The following is a 7,500-nucleotide window of genomic DNA, read 5'->3' as shown; positions in this document are numbered from 1 at the left end:
CTGAGAAGGTACGTGGTCGACGTTGATAGCGGGGCTACCGCATGCGATGGGGAAAAAAAAAAAAAAAAAAAAATTTTTTCATCGGGCTTACCCGCGGCTGAGAAGGTACGTGGTCGACGTTGATAGCGGGGCTACCGCATGCGATGGGGGAAAAAAAAAAAAAAAAAAAAATTTTTTTCATCGGGCTTACCCGCGGCTGAGAAGGTACGTGGTCGACGTTGATAGCGGGGCTACCGCATGCGATGGGATGGGAAATTTTTTTTTTTTTTTTTTTTTTTTTTTTTTTCATCGGGCTTACCCGCGGCTGAGAAGGTACGTGGTCGACCCGATAGCGAGCTACCGCGGGTAAAGGGACGTGGACGGCCGTGCTAGCGGGCTACCGCGGGTATCGGTGTACGTGGTCGACCCGATAGCGGGCTACCGCGGGTAAAGGGACGTGGACGGCCTGGCTAGCGGGCTACCGCGGGTGTCGGTGTACGTGGTCGACCCGATAGCGGGCTACCGCTGGTAAAGGGACGTGGACGGCCTGGCTAGCGGGCTACCGCGGGTGTCAGTGTACGTGGTCGACCCGATACTGGGCTACCGCTGGTAAAGGGACGTGGACGGCCGTGCTAGCGGGCTACCGCGGGTATCGGTGTACGTGGTCGACCCGATAGCGGGCTACCGCGGGTAAAGGGACGTGGACGGCCTGGCTAGCGGGCTACCGCGGGTGTCGGTGTACGTGGTCGACCCGATAGCGGGCTACCGCTGGTAAAGGGACGTGGACGGCCTGGCTAGCGGGCTACCGCGGGTGTCAGTGTACGTGGTCGACCCGATAGCGAGCTACCGCGGGTAAAGGGACGTGGACGGCCGTGCTAGCGGGCTACCGCGGGTATCGGTGTACGTGGTCGACCCGATAGCGGGCTACCGCGGGTAAAGGGACGTGGACGGCCTGGCTAGCGGGCTACCGCGGGTGTCGGTGTACGTGGTCGACCCGATAGCGGGCTACCGCTGGTAAAGGGACGTGGACGGCCTGGCTAGCGGGCTACCGCGGGTGTCAGTGTACGTGGTCGACCCGATACTGGGCTACCGCTGGTAAAGGGACGTGGACGGCCGTGCTAGCGGGCTACCGCGGGTATCGGTGTACGTGGTCGACCCGATAGCGGGCTACCGCGGGTAAAGGGACGTGGACGGCCTGGCTAGCGGGCTACCGCGGGTGTCGGTGTACGTGGTCGACCCGATAGCGGGCTACCGCTGGTAAAGGGACGTGGACGGCCTGGCTAGCGGGCTACCGCGGGTGTCAGTGTACGTGGTCGACCCGATAGCGAGCTACCGCGGGTAAAGGGACGTGGACGGCCGTGCTAGCGGGCTACCGCGGGTATCGGTGTACGTGGTCGACCCGATAGCGGGCTACCGCGGGTAAAGGGACGTGGACGGCCTGGCTAGCGGGCTACCGCGGGTGTCGGTGTACGTGGTCGACCCGATAGCGGGCTACCGCTGGTAAAGGGACGTGGACGGCCTGGCTAGCGGGCTACCGCGGGTGTCAGTGTACGTGGTCGACCCGATACTGGGCTACCGCTGGTAAAGGGACGTGGACGGCCGTGCTAGCGGGCTACCGCGGGTATCGGTGTACGTGGTCGACCCGATAGCGGGCTACCGCGGGTAAAGGGACGTGGACGGCCTGGCTAGCGGGCTACCGCGGGTGTCAGTGTACGTGGTCGACCCGATAGCGGGCTACCGCTGGTAAAGGGACGTGAACGGCCTGGCTAGCGGGCTACCGCGGGTGTCAGTGTACGTGGTCGTCCCCAACCCGCGGTCGGTTAAGGCATGGAAAACAAAAATTAACAAGTCCCGCTTACGTCCTGACATTCGCGAAACCAGGTTAACGTATCGAGGAATACCATGCTTATGTCCATATGGTCCTGACATTCGCGAAACCAGGTTAACGTATCGAGGAATACCATGCTTATGTCCATATGGTCCTGACATTCGCGAAACCAGGTTAACGTATCGAGGAATACCATGCTTATGTCCATATGGTCCTGACACTCGCGAAACCAGGCTAACGTATCGAGGAATACCATGCTTATGTCCATATGGACCTGACATTCGCGAACGAAACCAGGCTAACGTATCGAGGACTAAGGACAGCTCGGGTCCTGACACGGACTGGTTAGGGTTAGGGTTAGGGTTAGGGTTAGGGTTAGGGTTAGGGTTAGGGTTAGGGTTAGGGTTAGGGTTAGGGTTAGGGTTAGGGTTAGGGTTAGGGTTAGGGTTAGGGTTAGGGTTAGGGTTAGGGTTAGGGTTAGGGTTAGGGTTAGGGTTAGGGTTAGGGTTAGGGTTAGGGTTAGGGTTAGGGTTAGGGTTAGGGTTAGGGTTAGGGTTAGGGTTAGGGTTAGGGTTTTAGTTAGGGTTAGGGTTAGGGTTAGGGTTAGGGTTAGGGTTAGGGTTAGGGTTAGGGTTAGGGTTAGGGTTAGGGACGTGCATCGTCAAGAGGCGGCTTAGGGTTAGGGTGTACGATGCCTGCCTTTGTTACGTTACGTTACATGAAATGTGATCGTTTCATCGAGAGACCTGCTGTACTATTCTAACGTGCGGCTTCCCGATGAAAATTTCACCCTCGTAAAAAAGTTTTACCGAGGGTATAGTTTGAAGGCTTCGATGGTCGAGAGACCCGCGGTAGCCTGCCTGCGTCTAACGTGCGGCTTACCGATGAAAATTTCACCCTTGTAAAATTTTTTTTACCGAGGGTATAGTTTGACGGCCTCGATGGTCGAGAGACCCGCGGTAGCCTGCCTGCGTCTAACGTGCGGCTTACCGATGAACATTTCAGCCTTGTAAATTTTTTTTACCGAGGGTGTAGTTAGACGGCCTCGATGGTCGAGAGACCCGCAGTAGCTTGCCTGCGTCTAACGTGCGGCTTCCCGATGAAAATTTCACCCTTGTAAAAAAATTTTTACCGAGGGTATAGTTTGACGGCCTCGATGGTCGAGAGACCCGCGGTAGCCTGCCTGCGTCTAACGTGCGGCTTCCCGATGAAAATTTCACCCTTGTAAAATTTTTTTACCGTGGGTATAGTTAGACGGCCTCGATGGTCGAGAGACCCGCGGTAGCCTGTCCGCGTCTAACGTGCGGCTTACCGATGAACATTTCACCCTTGTAAATTTTTTTTACCGAGGGTATAGTTTGACGGCCTCGATGGTCGAGAGACCCGCGGTAGCCTGTCCGCATCTAACGTGCGGCTTCCCGATGAACATTTCAGCCTTGTAAAATTTTTTTTTACCGAGGGTACAGTTAGACGGCTTCGATGGTCGAGAGACCCGCGGTAGCCTGCCTCGTCTAACGTGCGGCTTCCCGATGAACATTTCAGCCTTGTAAATTTTTTTTACCGAGGGTATAGTCAGACGGCCTCGATGGTCGAGAGACCCGCAGAAGCCTGCCTGCGTCTAACGTACGGCTTCCCGATGAACATTTCAGCCTTGTAAAAATTTTTTACCGAGGGTGTAGTTAGACGGCCTCGATGGTCGAGAGACCCGCAGTAGCTTGCCTGCGTCTAACGTGCGCCTTCCCGATGAAGATTTCACCCTCGTAAAAAAGTTTTACCGAGGGTATAGTTTGAAGGCTTCGATGGTCGAGAGACCCGCGGTAGCCTGCCTGCGTCTAACGTGCGGCTTACCGATGAAAATTTCACCCTTGTAAAATTTTTTTTACCGAGGGTATAGTTTGACGGCCTCGATGGTCGAGAGACCCGCGGTAGCCTGCCTGCGTCTAACGTGCGGCTTACCGATGAACATTTCAGCCTTGTAAATTTTTTTTTACCGAGGGTATAGTCAGACGGCCTCGATGGTCGAGAGACCCGCAGTAGCTTGCCTGCGTCTAACGTACGGCTTCCCGATGAAAATTTCACCCTCGTAAATTTTTTTTACCGAGGGTATAGTTTGAAGGCCTCGATGGTCGAGAGACCCGCGGTAGCCTGCCTCGTCTAACGTGCGGCTTCCCGATGAACATTTCAGCCTTGTGAATTTTTTTTACCGAGGGTACAGTTAGACGGCTTCGATGGTCGAGAGACCCGCGGTAGCCTGCCTGCGTCTAACGTGCGGCTTCCCGATGAAAATTTCAGCCTTGTAAAATTTTTTTACCGAGGGTACAGTTAGACGGCTTCGATGGTCGAGAGACCCGCGGTAGCCTGCCTGCGTCTAACGTGCGGCTTCCCGATGAACATTTCAGCCTTGTAAATTTTTTTACCGAGGGTATAGTTAGACGGCCTCGATGGTCGAGAGACCCGCGGTAGCCTGCCTGCGTCTAACGTGCGCCTTCCCGATGAACATTTCACCCTTGTAAAAATTTTTTACCGAGGGTATAGTTTGAAGGCCTCGATGGTCGAGAGACCCGCGGTAGCCTGTCCGCATCTAACGTGCGGCTTCCCGATGAACATTTCAGCCTTGTAAAAATTTTTTACCGAGGGTACAGTTAGACGGCTTCGATGGTCGAGAGACCCGCGGTAGCCTGCCTGCGTCTAACGTGCGGCTTCCCGATGAACATTTCAGCCTTGTGAATTTTTTTTACCGAGGGTACAGTTAGACGGCTTCGATGGTCGAGAGACCCGCGGTAGCCTGCCTCGTCTAACGTGCGGCTTCCCGATGAACATTTCAGCCTTGTGAATTTTTTTTACCGAGGGTACAGTCAGACGGCTTCGATGGTCGAGAGACCCGCGGTAGCCTGCCTCGTCTAACGTGCGGCTTCCCGATGAACATTTCAGCCTTGTACATTTTTTTTACCGAGGGTACAGTTAGACGGCTTCGATCGATGGTCGAGAGACCCGCGGTAGCCTGCCTCGTCTAACGTGCGGCTTCCCGATGAACATTTCAGCCTTGTACATTTTTTTTACCGAGGGTACAGTTAGACGGCTTCGATCGATGGTCGAGAGACCCGCGGTAGCCTGCCTCGTCTAACGTGCGGCTTCCCGATGAACATGTCAGCCTTGTAAATTTTTTTTTACCGAGGGTACAGTTAGACGGCCTCGATGGTCGAGAGATCCGCGGTAGCCTGTCCGCGTCTAACGTGCGGCTTCCCGATGAATATCTCAGCCTTGTCAATTTTTTTTACCGAGGGTACAGTTAGACGGCCTCGATGGTCGAGAGACCCGCGGTAGCTTGCCTGCGTCTAACGTACGGCTTCCCGATGGAAATTTCAGCCTTGTAAATTTTTTTTTAACCGAGGGGATAGTTAGACGGCCTCGATGGTCGAGAGACCCGCGGTAGCCTGCCTCGTCTAACGTGCGGCTTCCCGATGAACATTTCAGCCTTGTACATTTTTTTTTACCGAGGGTACAGTTAGACGGCCTCGATGGTCGAGAGATCCGCGGTAGCCTGTCCGCGTCTAACGTGCGGCTTCCCGATGAACATTTCACCCTTGTAAAAAATTTTACCGAGGGTAAAGTCAGACGGCCTCGATGGTCGAGAGACCCGCGGTAGCCTGCCTCGTCTAACGTGCGGCTTCCCGATGAACATGTCAGCCTTGTAAATTTTTTTTTACCGAGGGTACAGTTAGACGGCCTCGATGGTCGAGAGATCCGCGGTAGCCTGTCCTCGTCTAACGTGCGGCTTCCCGATGAACATTTCAGCCTGGTAAAAAAAATTCTACCGAGGGTACAGTTAGACGGCCTCGATGGTCGAGAGACCCGCAGTAGCTTGCCTGCGTCTAACGTGCGGCTTCCCGATGAACATTTCAGCCTTGTAAATTTTTTTTTACCGAGGGTATATTTAGACGGCCTCGATGGTCGAGAGACCCGCGGTAGCCTGCCTCGTCTAACGTGCGGCTTCCCGATGAATATTTCAGCCTTGTCAATTTTTTTTACCGAGGGTACAGTTAGACGGCCTCGATGGTCGAGAGACCCGCGGTAGCTTGCCTGCGTCTAACGTACGGCTTCCCGATGGAAATTTCAGCCTTGTAAATTTTTTTACCGAGGGGATAGTTAGACGGCCTCGATGGTCGAGAGACCCGCGGTAGCCTGTCCGCGTCTAACGTGCGGCTTCCCGATGAACATTTCAGCCTTGTACATTTTTTTTACCGAGGGTACAGTTAGACGGCCTCGATGGTCGAGAGACCCGCGGTAGCCTGCCTCGTCTAACGTGCGGCTTCCCGATGAACATTTCAGCCTTGTAAATTTTTTTTACCGAGGGTACAGTTAGACGGCCTCGATGGTCGAGAGACCCGCGGTAGCCTGTCCGCGTCTAACGTGCGGCTTCCCGATGAACATTTCAGCCTTGTACATTTTTTTTACCGAGGGTACAGTTAGACGGCCTCGATGGTCGAGAGACCCGCGGTAGCCTGCCTCGTCTAACGTGCGGCTTCCCGATGAACATTTCAGCCTTGTAAATTTTTTTTTACCGAGGGTATAGTTAGACGGCCTCGATGGTCGAGAGACCCGCGGTAGCCTGTCCGCATCTAACGTGCGGCTTCCCGATGAACATTTCACCCTTGTAAAAATTTTTTACCGAGGGTATAGTTTGAAGGCCTCGATGGTCGAGAGACCCGCGGTAGCCTGCCTCGTCTAACGTGCGGCTTCCCGATGAACATTTCAGCCTTGTAAATTTTTTTTACCGAGGGTATAGTTAGACGGCCTCGATGGTCGAGAGACCCGCGGTAGCCTGTCCGCATCTAACGTGCGGCTTACCGAATGAACATTTCACCCTTGTAAAAAAATTTTACCGAGGGTATAGTTTGAAGGCCTCGATGGTCGAGAGACCCGCGGTAGCCTGTCCGCGTCTAACGTGCGACACCACGATGAAAATTTCACCCTCGTAAAAAAATTTTACCGAGGGTATACTTTGCCGGCCTGGATGATCGAGAGACCCGCGATAGCCTGTCCGCGTCTAACGTGCGACACCACGATGAAAATTTCACCCTCGTAAAAAAATTTTACCGAGGGTATAGTTTGCCGGCCTGGATGATCGAGAGACCCGCGATAGCCTGTCCGCGTCTAACGTGCGACACCACGATGAAAATTTCACCCTCGTAAAATTTTTTTACCGAGGGTATACTTTGCCGGCCTGGATGATCGAGAGACCCGCGGTAGCCTGTCCGCGTCTAACGTGCGACACCACGATGAAAATTTCACCCTCGTAAAAATTTTTTACCGAGGGTATACTTTGCCGGCCTGGATGATCGAGAGACCCGCGATAGCCTGTCCGCGTCTAACGTGCGACACCACGATGAAAATTTCACCCTCGTAAAAATTTTTTACCGAGGGTATAGTTTGCCGGCCTGGATGATCGAGAGACCCGCGGTAGCCTGTCCGCGTCTAACGTGCGACACCACGATGAAAATTTCACCCTCGTAAAATTTTTTTACCGAGGGTATACTTTGCCGGCCTGGATGATCGAGAGACCCGCGATAGCCTGTCCGCGTCTAACGTGCGACACCACGATGAAAATTTCACCCTCGTAAAAAAATTTTACCGAGGGTATAGTTTGCCGGCCTGGATGATCGAGAGACCCGCGGTAGCCTGTCCGCGTCTAA

This window comes from Mytilus trossulus, unplaced genomic scaffold, assembly GCF_036588685.1.
Source record: "Mytilus trossulus isolate FHL-02 unplaced genomic scaffold, PNRI_Mtr1.1.1.hap1 h1tg000319l__unscaffolded, whole genome shotgun sequence".
Classification (NCBI taxonomy): Eukaryota; Metazoa; Mollusca; class Bivalvia; order Mytilida; family Mytilidae; genus Mytilus; species Mytilus trossulus.
This window is presented reverse-complemented; position numbering follows the sequence as displayed.